Raw genomic sequence first — 15,227 nt, 5'->3', positions numbered from 1 at the left:
TCCCTCCCACTCCTGTCTCCTCCTATCATTTCGGGTCTCCCCTCCCCCCCACTTTCAAATCTTTTCCTATCTCTTTTTTCTGTTTGTTGTGACGAAGGGTCTCGACTCAAAACATCGACTGTACCTCTTCCTATAGATGCTGCCTGGCCTGCTCCGTTCCACCAGCATTTAGTGTGTGTTGCTTGAATTTCCAGCATCTGCAGATTTCCTTGTGTTTGCATGATTGGTGAGAGCGTTGGTCTACAGGAAGTACTGAGGAGACATGCAGAAGTTTTCAATGGAGATCAGGGAAGTATGAAAGTAATCACATTTAAGCTGGTTCTTAAGCCTGGGCTCTTAGCAGAGTGGCTGGTGGCTGCTGAGCCCCAGCGGTGGCATGGATAAAAAAAAAATCAATTGAAGAATAAGATCAATTAAATGATACAATAAAAAAATGTGGCATAGAGAAACCATATAGCAGGTTCAAAGAAAAGCTGCTAGAAAACAAAGAGCATCCATATACAAGTCAGAGACCAGCATATCTTTTGGAAAAAATATGACAATGAAGACATCTAGGACACTGAAAAGTGGCATGAATCCTTGTATACACGAGGAAATCTGCAGATGCTGGAAATTCAAGCAACACACTTGTGTGATGAATCCTTGTATTTCAGTTCTGGCAGGAGTTCCCCACTGGATGAAATGAACAAGGACCATGTTTCAGATTTGGAGAGAACAGTTCTCACACAAAGGACTGCAGATTCCTAAGTGAGAATAAAGAAGGAAGATCTTGATGTTACCCTCAGACCTGGGTGCTGAAGCTTTGATGACCAATACATCTAATAGTTGACGATCTGGAAGCCCGTTGGAAAATAACGAGAATAAAAATATTCATGAGTTGCCCGCAGAGAATTAGAAGTGGGCGCATGTTAACATAAAGAACCTTTCATCAGGATGGCAGAGATAAAGACTTGCATGACAGAGTTACTAGAGAAGGAAGGCAATGTAACTACAAGGAAAAGCACTTTAGGAGAGAGGTTGGTGATGGCAAATGTGTTTTGGTGAGGCGGGGGGGGCGCGATGTGATTCTTATACTAAAGAGGAACTAGAATGATGTTCTGCTGGCCCCACTAGTCAATCAGAAACAATAGAGCTGACAAGCTTTGATGAAAAAGTGCCCTTGGAAGATCCAAGACACTCAAAGAATTGGAAGAAGTGATCAGAAACCTTTAAAGAAGGTGTAGAATGCAATGGTGTTCTGCAAGCAGAGACACCTACTGTTTCTGCATCAGAATCCGACCAAGAAGTTCCCCAGGAAGCAGACCTGCCTTGGAGGACTTTGAATTCTTCAACATGAGGGAAAGTGTACCTGGACTAGCATCACTGATTGAAGAGTTCTTGGAGAAGGATAAATGTCATCCAGTCAGTTCAGTCAATAGTTTTCAAGTAACTTATGTAGATCAGGTAGTCACTCCAGTAGCACATGTAGAACCTGAGAGACTTGCCGGTCTGAAGCGGGAGTTACCAACTTCTCTTTCACAGATTGGAAACAACTTTGCTACCATTCCATCACTAGACGATAACAAAGAGACTAATAAAAAGGTTGATATTTTAGAAATACTGTGAAAAGCAAATGTAGGTGTGAAACCACTGCTGTCCATTTTCATTACCAACAAAAAGAACCTACAGGAAAGTTCACAGACAGGAGTGGTTTTGAATCACTGGAAGGTGCCGAGGTAGAACTAGGAAACTGCAAGGGTATAAAGACCCTGATTGGAGTTATATACAGATCGCAAAACAGCAGTAAGAATGTGGTCTCAAAATACAACGGGAGATAGAAAATGCATATCAAATGGCAATGTTACAATAGTCATGGGAGTTTACAATGTGCAAGTAGATTGGGAAAATCAGGTTGGTACTCGATCCCAGGAGAGGGAATTTCTAGAATGCCTATAATGTGGTTTTTCAGAGCAACTCATGGGTGATCCCACTACGGGATCAGCTATTCTTGATTTAGTGTTGTGCAATGAACTGGAATAGAGCTTAAGAACCTTTAGGAGAGTAATGATAATATATCAAATTCACCCTGAAATTTGAGAGGTAGAAGCTAAAGTCAGATGTATCAGTATTACAGTGGAGTAAAGGGAATTACAGAGGGATGAGAGAGGAGCTGGCCAAAATTGATAGGAAAAGAACACTGGCAGGGATGATGGCAGAGCAGCAATGGCTGAAATTTCAGGATCAATTCGGAAGGCACAGGGTATATACACTCCAAAGAGGAAGAAATATTCTAAAGGCAAGGTGACACAACAATTGGGTAACAAGAGAAGTCAAGCTCAAAGAGAGGGCATATAATAGAGCAAAGATTAATGGGAAGCTTTTAAGAACCAACAGAAGGCAACTAAAAAAGTCATTAAGAAGGAAAGGATTGAATATGAAAGTAAGCTAGCCAATAATGTTGAAGAGAATACCAAAAGATTCTTCAGTTGCATGAAGTGTAAAAGAGAAGTGTGAGTGAATATCAGAGTGCAGGAAAACATTGCTGGGGAGGTAGTAATGAGGGACAAGGAAATATCAGACAAACTGATTAAGTATTTTGCATCAGTTCTCATTGTGGAAGACACTAGAAGTATGGTGAAAGTTCCAGAGTGTCAGGGATCAGAAGTGTGTGAAGTTGTCATTACATAGGGAGAAAGTTCTTAGGAAACTGAAAGATATTGGAATCAATTGTTAAGGATGTGGTTTTGGAGTTTTTGGAGGCACATGATAAAATAGGCCATAGTCAGCATGGTTTCCTCAAGGGAAAATGTTGCCTAACAAATCTGTTGGAATTCGTTGCAGAAATAACAACCAGGATAGACAAAGGAAAATAGGTAGCTGTTGTGTTTGGATCTTCAGAAAGCCTTTAACAAGGTGCCACATATAAGGCTGCTTAACAAGTTAGAGTCCACGATATGACGGGAAATATACTAGCATGAATAAAGCAATGACTGATTGGCACAAGGCAGAGAGTGGGAATAAAGAGAGCCTTTTCTGGTTGGCTGCCGGTGAGTAGTGTGTTCTACAGGGGTCTGTGTTGGGACTGATTCTCTTTACATTATATGTCAATGACTTGAATGATGGAATTGATGGGATTGTTGCAATGTTTGTGGACAATATGGTGGTGGGACAAGTAGTTTTGAGGGAGAAGAAAGGCTACAGAGGACTTATACAGATTAGGAGAATAGGCAAAGAAGTGGCAGATGGAATACAGTGTCAGGATGTGTATGGTCATGTACTTTGGTAGAAGAAATAACAGGGTTAACTACTTTCTAAATGGAGAGAAAATTCAAAAATCTGATGTGCAAAGGGACTTGGAAGTCCTTGTGTAGGATTCCCTAATAGTTAATCTGGCTGAATCTGTGGTGAGAAAGGAAAATGTGATGTTAGCATTCATTTCAAGTGGACTAGATTATAAAAGCAAGAATGTAATGTTGAGACTTTATAAATGTAACTCTGGCTTTGGCCTACAGCTTCATCTGGGTGATGATAGCCCCCGGCCTAGACAAACTTACGATATCTCATTTGGGTGGACGCTGTGCGATGTGCCCCCTGTAACAAATCAGTACCATGAAATAACAAACTGTACACAATATGCGATTAAACAATTGAGCTTTATAATTCTTAATTTGACTATATGATTAGTAAAGAAAACAAAAAAACAGGTTCTATTGTCAGGAAATCCATACATACCAGGTCCAGAGGCCCTGTACTCTGCAAGTGGGACAAGGGAGCTGCCTGTATAGGCAGTGTCTTCCGCAGTATTCATCTAATGCATGACTTGCAGTATTCTTCGACCTCCGATTTCATTCGAGGCCGGTAAAACCTGTCTCTGAGCAATCCATAGGTCTTCTCCACCCCCAAATGTCCAGAACCATCATGAAGTGACTTCAACGCAATCCTCCGATACTTCTAGGGCAGAACCAGCTGGCAATGCCGAGGTCAGTCTGGGGGTGACATGACCCAGTATGAGATCTGGTTCTTCAACTCCAACCGAGGCCATTCTCGCAGTAATGGAGGCACCGACACATGTTTCGCCTTCTCCGCCTGATCCATGTTTCCCTTTTCGACTGCTGCCCAAATCTGACTGCACCAGATCACTTCAGTGAGCAGCTGCCACTTCCCCAGAGTTCAATTCCGGCAGCTGATTTGTCTTCAGAGCAGTCAGGTTACAGTAAACTTGGGGAATGACCTCATCAGAAGCTCCCAATTGATCCACTGCTCGATCCTGCCCTTCCTTTCCCTCTGCCTTCACAGTGATAGCAAACTGACACACGGCCTTCACCCCTGGGGCAGGATTGCTCTCCCATTCCTCGTCCCTGACAAGTCCCTCATGCGTCCGTTGGGACAAAGCATCAGCATCAATGTTCCGGCTTTCCGGCCAGTACTTCAGGCTGAAATCATAGGCAGACAACGCTGCCAACCACCGACGGCCTGTGGCATCCAGTTTCACTGAGGTCAGGATATAAAGTTAGGGGATTGTTGTCCATCTTCACCTCAAACTTGGTCCCTTAGAGGCAGTCACTCAGCTTATCCCCCATGGCCCACTTCAACGTCAGAAATTCCAACTTGTGCATAGGATAGTTTCTCTCAGAGGGCGACAGACTCTGGCTGACAAATGCAATGGTCTTCAACCCAGTGCCCTGATCCTGATATAGGACGTACCCTAAAGCCTCTCGGCTGGCATCTGTGTACAGTACATATGGTAATGGGGGGTCTGCAAAAGCCAACACCAGCGCCTGGGTCAGCAGCTCCTTCAGCGATTTAAAGCCCTCCTAACATTTTGCATCCCACCTTGGTCCAAAGGGCTTCAACGAGCTAAGATACTCTTCACCCTCCTGTCCTTTTCTCCCCAAGGGAGGGCAACCGCACAGAAGCTGATTCAATGGGTGACTCACCTTCACAAATCTGCAGTAGTAACCAGAGAACCCGAGGAACGAGCGCAGAGCGCTCACAGTCTGGGGTCTTGGCCAAGTGGTAGCTACCACTATCTTAGCCAGATTTTTAGCTACTCCATTCTGTGAGACTATGTGCCCAACGTAGCTAACAGACGTTTAGCAGAACTGGCACTTGTCCAGGGAAAGTCTTAACCCTTCAGCTTTCAGGCGACCCAGCACCTTCAGTAGCTTCACTTCATGTTCTTCCAAAGTGGATCCAGATACTACGAGGTCATCCAGATATACTAACACTTCAAGCAAGTTCATATCCCCCACCGTCTTCTCCATGACCCGCTGGACGGTTGCAAGAGCTCCCGAGATGCCCTGGGGCATCCTTTCGAACCGGAGAAATCCCAGGGGATAGATAAATACCATTTTCTCTTTGTCGGCCTCACTCATGGGGATCTGGTAATATCCACTCCTCAAGTACAGCACACTGAAGCACTTCACACCACTCAGGCAGGCCAGTGCGTCTTCAATCCTCGGGACAGTATACTGGTCAGGGACGGTGTGCCTGTTCGGAGTCCTATGGTCCACACACATCCATACCTTCCCATTCTTCTTTCGGGCCTTTACAATTGGGGACGCAGAAGGCCTTCGGGACTCTGTGGTGATCCCAGCTTCCTTCAACTTACACAAATGCTGCCGAACATCCTCCACCTCTGCAGGGGCCATTCGCTGCGACCTTTCTCTGAACAGGGTATCCTCAGTCACCTGGAAAGTGTGATGCATGCTCTTGGAACAACCCACATCAAACTCGTCAGTGGAAAAGACACCTTCCAGCCTCAATATCTTCTCTACCAACCTCCTCTTCCAACCCGCAGGAACCGGGGAGACCCTGAAGTTGAATGACTCAGTGGTCAACTTTCCCCCTTTTCCCAAAAGTTTCTCCCCGACTTGTCTCACAGGGACACTAGGCATTACTGTCACCAGGAACAAATGCACCAGGGACATCCCTCGCTTGAAGATGACCTCCATCTTCGTAGTGTTCCTGACAATCACTGCCATCTTGCTTACCTGTACCACCAAGGGCTTCTGCAATCTAGGCCTCACCAGTACCCCAGCAGGAAATTCCGACTCCCCCTCGTGGTCTTCCGGAGCATCCACTAAGAGGGCCTTGCCCTCAGGCACTCCGGGAAATTTGGGTGCCCCCATCACTCTCGCTACTTCCCCGGGCCATACTACCACTGGCTTCGACTGGGTGAACCACGAAGTCCCTTGTCTAAATTCGGTATCCGGTCTAATGCAGCCATGCACTTCCTCAAAAGCGACTCGAAACACCGGGTGCATGGACAATATTCCAAGAAAGCTCTCGCCAGCCTTCTCCTTGCTGGCCCCCATGAGCCTCCTCACAAGAGGGGTATTGGTCCCCACCAGAATTGAAACGTCACCCTTCTCAACAGGGTCTGGACAAACCAGCACTAATGTATCAAGGACTCCCACATCGGCCTCCAAGAACTCCAACTTCACTGACAAATAACCGTCGTACAGATAATCACTAGCACTAAGCCCCCAGGTCTCCAGTGCCCTGAATGGGGTCAAGGGTAAATGCTTCAGATACTGGTTGTAAAACGAATGGTACAATGTGACCTGTGGCCCTCTATCCGTAGCGACACACTGGAGCCTTCAGGAATTGGGCCTTTCACTTCTGGGGGTTCCTTGGTACATTGCTGGGAATGTGACCTCCCAGAGACACCAGGGCCTTCCCTCACTGGGACTCCTCTGAGTTTTCCCAATGACTCTCTCTGCTTAGGTACCCAGGAGCTCACTCTCCTTCTGGCGTGACACCTGTTGCCAACAGCCCTCCGCATTGTTTGCCCCCTTGTGGGATCGGTTCCCCCCCCCGTCAGCTCCATTATATGGGGTTCATACCCGCTGATACCAACCGACATATCTCCGTTCTCCTCTACCGCTCCCTGGGGTAGGCTATCTGTGGTCACTTCACCACTGGGGACTACTACTGAGGACTGTGCCCTGCTGACGGAGGCCTCCCACACCTCCGACATGTCTTCCTCCTCCTGTAGCTCTCTGATGAGCTCAACAAAAGAGAGAGGGGGCACGTCTTACGAGACTGTCGGAGACCCCACGCAATCAGGTCCTGGGACTGTGCGCCCCTGGCTATCTAGTCCATTCTTAACTGATCCACCTCAGTCGCTTGAATGATCCCTTTGCAATGCAAGCAATCTAGCTACCTCTCTAGCCAAAAAATAAAAGCAGAAAGATTCTCCCCCTTCTTCCTCCTTCTCCTGATGCATATCCTGAAACCCCACCATGAGTTCCATGGGGCTTCCTGTCGGGTCAAAAGCATTGTCCAGTGCTTGCATATAATTGACAGCTGTCGCTATGGGATACCACAAGCTGACGGCTCTCAGAACATCAGCAGCCCGCCCATTGAAACTTTCAACCAATCTCTGTCGCTTTACATCATCAGAGCACTGCCACTCATCTAACAACTGAGAGGTCTGCTCCTCCCAAGTCTCATACTCTTCCTCCCCTTTAGGGGTGTGCGTTATTCCAGAGAATAGGCGGATCTTACCATAGCTGGGACTTTGAACCAGATTTTTCCATTTATTCGCATAGAGGTAAGGGCAGATACTAACTCAGAATTCTCACTCTTCACCAGGGACATGGACTAATTAGACTTTCCAAATCCAACCACTCCTTCCCCTCACTCCTCAGAAATGATAGAACCCTGTCTTCGAAATCTCTGCCCCCAACTACTGCTACATCAGCGCTGGTCTGCATTAAGACAAGAGCTGTGCCCGCCATTTCATTAAACCTCTGCTCACAATTGCAACTTTAACAGTACTTAATAGGTGAATTAACAGTTCATCCGGAGTACGAATATCTACCCCACTCAGGGTAATCACACAGCTTCCAACGGCATTAATCCCGGACGAGCCCCCACAATTGTAACTCTCGCTTTGGCTGGCAGCTTAATTTAGGAGATGATAGTCTTAAGAAATCTCATTTTGGTAGATGCTGCATGATGTGTCTGCTGTTACAAATCAGTACCACGAAATAACGAACAGTATACAGGTGTCTCCCACTTTTTGAACGTTCGCTTTACGAAAGCTCACTGTTACGAAAGACCTACATTAGTACCCTGTTTTCACTTTCAGAAGGTGCTTTCACTGTTACAAAGAAAGGCAGCGCGTGATAAAAAATCAGCGTGTGAAAAAATCAGCGCGCAATAAAAGGCAGTGCGCGCCCCAAGCAGCCGCTTTGCCCCGGATTCAGAACAGCATTGCTGAGACACGTTGCATTGAGCAGCCATTAGCAAGATGAGTTCTAAGGTATCGGAAAAGCCTGAAAGAGTAAAGGTGTTACACCTAGCGTAAAACTAGACATAAATAAGCGTTTCGATCGTGGTGAACGAAGCAAGGACAAAGTGAGTTTGGCTTGTGGAGGTTGACGAAGATGATGTTGAAGAGGTTTTGGCATCCCACGACCAAGAACTGATAGATGAAGAGCTGATGCAATTGGAAGAGGAAAGGATAACAATCAAAACCGAATGCAGAAAGTAAAGCAACTGCGTGAGATTTTCGCTGCGATGATAAAGTACGACTTTAATCTTGAAAGGGTACGTAGGTTTAGGGGATATTTGCAGGATGGTTTGAGTGCTTACAAACAACTGTATGATAGAAAAATGCGCGAGGCTCAGCAGGCAAGCAAGCCTTCCACATCAGCCACAGCAGATGACGAACCTCGACCTTCAACATCAAGGCGGGCAGTCATAGGAGAAGGTGAGCTGCCTGCCCTGATCGACAATGAGATGACACCCCCATGTCCCACCACCTCAACACCTGGGCCCCGGACAGATACTGTACCGATTTGCGAAGAACGCAGCGGTATCCGGGAGGCACACACCACATCTTTAAGAAAAAAACAGAAATAAACATGCTAATTAATTAGGTGCTGCCGACACGTAATTGTTGGCCCAGATCAGTGCCGATTTCCGATTGCATTGCCTCTGATCTGGGCCGACAATTATGTGTCAGCGGCACCTAATTGATTAGCACGTTTATTTCGGTTTTTTTCTTAACGATGTGCTGTGTGCCTCCCGGCTACTGCTGCGTTCTTCGCGGCAATGTATTGGGTCGACGGCCCGGAGGGTGGGGGCCATTGCACCGCCCAGCCTGCGACGACTCAGTCTAACACACCATCATCAGGGCGCTCGGCGCTGTTTTCCTAATTCCGGTAGGTGATGCTACACTGTACATACGTTATTTCTACTTTATATAGGCTGTGTATTTTTACGTGTTATTTGGTAGATTTGGCAGCTTCATAGTTCAAAGGTTACTGGAGAGCGCGTTTATGCTAACAGCGCTTGCGTGAGATTTTCTGCTGAGAGCGCTTGCGTGAGATTTTCGGTACGGAGATCTGTGCAGGCAATTGCTGTAGAGAAGTATTTCTACTTTATATAGGCTGTGTATTTATCATATCATTCCTGCTTTTACTATATGTTACTGTTATTTTAGGTTTTATGTGTTATTTGCCATGATTTGGTAGGTTATTTTTGGGTCTGCGAACGCTCACAAAATTTTCCCATATAAATAAATGGTAATTGCTTCTTCGCTTTACGATATTTCGGCTTACAAACTGTTTCATAGGAACGCTCTACCTTCGGATGGCGGGGGAAACCTGTACAATATGTGATTAAACGATTGAGCTTTATAATTCTTAATTTGACTATATGGTGTAGTGAAGAAAACAAAAAAGAAAAAGGGCCTATTCTCATGAAGCAGTCTAATACGCAACATTGGAGTTCACTGATAAAGCCGTTTGTCCACCATTGACCTCCTCTGATCGTCACTGACCTTCGGACCCTCGCTCCAAGTCCCCTCCGTCTGGCGGTCTACCAAATCTTTCCATTCGCGTCTTCTCTCCTCATCTGTCCCGGCAAAAGACCACGAATTCCTGACTCCCAGACACACAAGAAAGAACAGCATCCCGCTCATTGGCTAGCATGTCCCATTATCTCTAGTCATAACCCAAACATTTCTACTGCAGAGAAACCATTACCTTACCAGTGGAATGTTACAGAGAAGCCATTACATTAGCAGTGAAACCTTACAGCGTGTTACATAAAGAACTGGTGAGGCCTCACTTGGAGTATTGTGAGCAATTTTGGGCCTCATCTTAGAAAAGATGTGCTGAAACTGGAAAGGGTTCAAAGGAAGTTCACAAAAATGATTCCAGGATTAAATGGTTTGTCATATGAAGAGTGTTTGATAGTTCTGGTCCTGTATTCACTAAAATTCAGAAGAATGAGAGGTGACCTAATTGAAACCTATCAAGTGGTGAAAGGCCTTGATAGCGTGGATATGGGGAGGATGTTTCCCATGATGGGAGAGTCTGGGACCAGAGGACATTACCTGAAAATAGAGGGGCATCCTTTTAGAATGGCGATGAGGAGGAATTTCTATAGCCAAAGAGTGGTGGATCTGTGGAATTCTTTGCCACAGGCAGCTGTGGAGGCCAAGTCTTTACAAATATTCAAGGCAGAGGTTGATCGATCCTTGATTGATCAAGGCATGAAGGGATCCAGGGAGAAGGCAAGAGATTGGAGCTGGGAGGAGTAATGGATCAGCTGTGATGAAATGATGGAACATACGCGTTGGGCCAAATGGCCTAATTCTGCTTCTATATCTTATGGTCTTATGGTGATTTTGTTTGTGGAAGCAGAACTAAAGGGTCTCAAGATGGAATGTGGGAGGCAGCTTGACACCCTATTCGCAGTGGAATACCTGGAACATCATCTGGCTCTAAACAAATACAAAAACAAAGACACAGATATTACTGTTTTCAATAAGCTAGTTAACAGGAGGAAGGCAAGCGGAACCTTGCCTTTGCAATTAAAACCCTCTGAAATTTTACTTCCCCCTGTAATGTGGCCTCCGTCCTCTCCTCAGTGACTTGCTTGGCAGTCAGAATCATCACATGCCAGTCTTTAATCAGCAAGGCCATTCATCACCTGTGCTCTCTGAGGTGCCCCCTACTGACAATGCAATACCCAAACTAAGATCTGTACATACACCACCAACAGGTAAAATGACTTTGGCATCATCCCCACATCAGGGTTACCCTCACAGGAACAGGTGGACTCCAGACAGATTGAATCTCTAGTTTAGCAACTAACCCTCAGCCCATGGGGCAGAGGAATCCCTAGTTGTATGTTTGGAAATAGAGGCAGTCTACTCTCTTTGCATAGCTTAGAAAGAAGGAAGTCTTTCATTGTTGGTTGAATTTGATGATTGTCATTGATTGTTAATTTTTCAGCAGCCTCTCTGTGTATGGGGAGAGGCAGAAACCTTTAAAATAAGGGGGAAGGCATATGTTATGTATCCATGTATATTTTGACCCTTACGGGTTGCTGTTGAGCTTCCCTGTGTGTTATGTACTGAACGTAATGTGAGAGGGAATTCTGGGTAGATGACACGTATTGGACCGCAAAGCACTCCAGTGGGTGGTGCAAACTGCCCAGCGGATTATCGGCACCCAATTGCCCACCATTGAGAACATCGACCATAAACGCTGCCTGGGCAGGGTGAAAAGCATTATCAAGGATGCATCTCACCCTAACCATGGACTTTTTACTCTTCTCCCATCCGGTAGGCGCTACAGGAGCCTCTGCTCCTGAACCAGCAGGCACAGGAAGAGCTTTTTCCCTGAGGCTGTGACCCTGCTGAACCTCACATCACAGTGCTAAGCAGTATTGTACCCATATTGGACTGTCTCAAAACTTTTATATTTGTATGCTGTAGCACTTATTTTTTATTCACAGTTATTTTGTAAATAATACTTTTTTTGCATTTCTGGTCAGATGTTCATTGCATTTCATTGGCTTTGTATCTGTACTCGGCACAATGACAATAAAGTTGAATCTAAAAATCCATCTATCTAAGAAACACAAACAGCAGCACATTTGTTCCTCACCCCTCCGCCTCTTGTGTGTGTTATTCATGGCTTCCTGGCCTCCCAGAACCGCACACACAACAAAAAATCTGATGGGCTTTCTTAGGAGAATGCCTTTCAGTGCAACTCATTTCCACAGAGTCATTATACTCAGTAGTCTAAAAGCAGTAGTCTAAAAGCCCTGACATGACCTGGCCCATTGACAATTGCCCTTCAAGAACCAGGTCGCAGTGAAAAATATATTTCTCTCACCAGATGGAGAGTTTGTGAAAGTAGATAGTGTATAAATTGGGTTTTGGTTGATGGTGTAACCAGATGATAATAGTTCAACTGCCTACTCTATAAATCAAAGAATGATTTCTATAAGTCAAAAGAACAAGCAACTAGATCATTTCATGCTACTATCCAAAGTCAAAGTGACACGCACTGGTTAAATGAATTTCTCACTTGCCTAGTCAATAAGCTTAAGTCCAGTGGGAAGCAAGTTGGAAGTGAAATGCAGTGGTGTGGTGAGAAAGATGCAAAGAACTATTCGGGCAATGACCTAACCCAAGTTTACTGAGACTGCTGTAGACTCATTGGTTAGGATTGCAGTTTGCATGCTACAGAAATAAATTTCCATGAGCAGCCAAATTCCAGCAGTGTGCTCCACAGTCTACCACAACTGATTCAGTCAAAGGCTTAAGAGAGATTGAGGGGGTGATGCAAAATAATGGTCAGTATTGCTCACTGAATTTCTCTTGGTTATATGATGAAGATCAAGCGCATCTTGAAGGAGAGATTCCAACTGCAGTTCAGAGAGCAGCACTTCGGCCTGGATTGGGAGGCAGTTGGGGAGAACCCTAGCAAAGATTTTCTATGTTGCAGATAGCAGGGAAATTGTAGTTAGTGCAGTCACTTTTATCTCCTTTCTAGAAGATGATTACACTTGCAGTGTCTCTGAGTTTCCCTGACTCAACTTCCCAGTTGTTGCTTATGAAGTAATGAATTTATGACTGCCATTTACTTGGGCCAAAGTTTAATAGCTACAGCAGGAATGCCATCTACTCCCAAGGTTTTGCAGTTTTTTTTAGTAGTTGTGTCAGATAATTTTTAAAATAAAGCTTGATACCAGATTTCAAGTGGTGAATCTTTTATTTTAGCATGATATGCAGAGTTCAAATGTGTGGAACCCTGAGCTACAGGGAAACTAGCTTGTAATTATATCTAGTAGCAGACAAGTGAGCAAAATCAGCCCCCCCCCCATTAACAAGACAAAGAGCTGATAGTTCATAATGTTCTTCCTCAAAATTTATGGTACATACATCGATACTTTTCTTGTTTGTGTAGATGTGTTATCACTCTAAGGAGTTGTGGCCAGTACAATAATCTTAGTTATTCAGACTTGCAACTTAATTGGAAAAACACAGGATGTCCACAACATCACAAAGCTTTAGCAACACCCAGTTCTTTTAACCCTATGTTCAAAATTATTTTCCACATGTTGGCAAGCGGTTATATGGATATACAAAGGAAGTAGCAGCAGAGACTGTGGGACAATTAGATGACGTTTTACAAAACTTGCTGAGTTCTGGGACAGCACAGTCAGACTAGAAAACCACAAATGTGACATTATGGTCAAGAAGGAAGAAAAGCAAAAAACTTGTTAGTACAACATCTGTTGTTGGCCTGATACTGGAATCTACATTAAGGAGAAAATAGCTGGTCATTTAGAGAAGCTCGATGTAATCAAATTAAGTGAACATGAGTTTATGGAAGGTAGATCAATCTTGGTAAATTGCTAAAGTTCTTCCAGAAAATAGCAAGTAGAGTCAATAACATTAGCCTGCAGATGTAATATATTTGGATTTTCTGAAAGTATTTAACAGGCGGGTGCACAGACTAAGACCTCATGGTGAGCTGTGTAAGCATGAACTCAAAACTAGCTATCACATTGAAGGCAAACATTTGGAATAAACAGGACTTTTTCAGGCAGTGGGGAGATGGAACTAATACTCTGCCCTAGGATCAATTTCTGTTCCTCAATTATCGACTGTTCATATTAATGCCCTGATAAGCGGGGCAGAGGGTAAGTAAATTTGCCAGTGACAACACAAAATAGGTGGGAGGGGATGCTGTGATGAGGATACTTGGATACTGCCACAGGATGTAGATCAGTCGAGTGATACGTAAAATATGGGAATGGGAATGTTCAGTACTCTCAGGGATCTGAAGGTAGATTCCTATCTAAGTGGAGAAAATTTCTCTAAATACAGAAGCATTCTTGTACACAAGTTACAAAAATGTTAATGGCAGGTACAGCACGTGGTTAGAAATGCAAGAGGCATATTAGGCTTTATTGCAAGAGGGTTGGAGTTCAGAGTTCTATGGAGGCTGCTCCTGCAACACTATGCATGCATTTAGTTCTTTAACTTTCTTGGCATAATCATATCAGGGGATCTGACCTGGGACCAGCAAGTAAGTGCCATTTCAAAGAAGGCAGCACCTCTACTTTCCTAGAAGTTTATGCAGATGGAGCACATAATCTAAAGCACTGATAAACTTCTATAGATGCATCATGGAAAGTATCCTCACTGGTTGTATCATGGCCTGGTATGGAAACACCAACATCCAGAAATGGAAAAACCTACAAGAAGTGCTGGATATAGCCCAGTCCATCACAGGAAAAGCCCTCCCTACCATGAACACATCTACAAGGTTAGCTGCCACAAGAAAGGAGCATTAGTCATCAAGCACGCCTACCATCCAGGCCATGCTCTCTCCTCATTGCTGCCATCAGGAAGGAGATACAGGAGCCAAAGGTTCCACTCCAACACGTTCAGGAACAATAATTACCCTTGAACTATCAGGCTCCTGAACCAATGTGGATAACTTTGCTCACCTTAACCCTGAACTTATTCCACAACTGACTCTACAACTCATTTTCTCAGTATTGCTTATTGACTTATTTACTTTTTTTGTATTTGTCTTCTTTTGCACATCCCTCTAATTACTCAGGTGGCTGAGGAAAGTTGGCAGAGCCCTGTTGATCCTTACTAACTTTTATCAAAGCACTATAGAACACATCCTAACCCTTGTTTAAATATTACTTATCAGTTTTCTCATAATCAGATCTAATCCCCTTTTTAGTCTTTCATTGGTGGTTCATGTAAGATTCCTTTTCCTATGGTCTATCACCACTCCTTGCCAGTTCTTGTAGGTCTGGAATAACTACATCTATTTGAAGTATCAGTCCTGGCCTACTGTGTTACATGACTTTCTATGCCAACTCGCTCACCTTAATCTGCACTCCTGAACTCTCTATCGCTTTTCTCCTTGTTCTTCACTCCTTTCTCTCGAACTGCCTTCTCAAGA

The 15,227-nt window shown here is 44.5% G+C and overlaps 1 pseudogene; it reads left to right on the top strand.

The window, feature by feature from the left end:
* Positions 1-772: 772 nt before the first annotated feature.
* On the top strand, positions 773-11,084 carry LOC134345981 (eukaryotic translation initiation factor 4E transporter-like; annotated as a pseudogene).
* The last annotated feature ends 4,143 nt before the right edge of the window (positions 11,085-15,227 follow it).

Source organism: Mobula hypostoma, chromosome 4 (assembly GCF_963921235.1).
Source record: "Mobula hypostoma chromosome 4, sMobHyp1.1, whole genome shotgun sequence".
In the NCBI taxonomy this organism is placed as follows: domain Eukaryota; kingdom Metazoa; phylum Chordata; class Chondrichthyes; order Myliobatiformes; family Myliobatidae; genus Mobula; species Mobula hypostoma.
The sequence above is the reverse complement of the archived record's forward strand: the minus strand, read 5'-3'. Positions and strand labels throughout refer to the sequence as shown.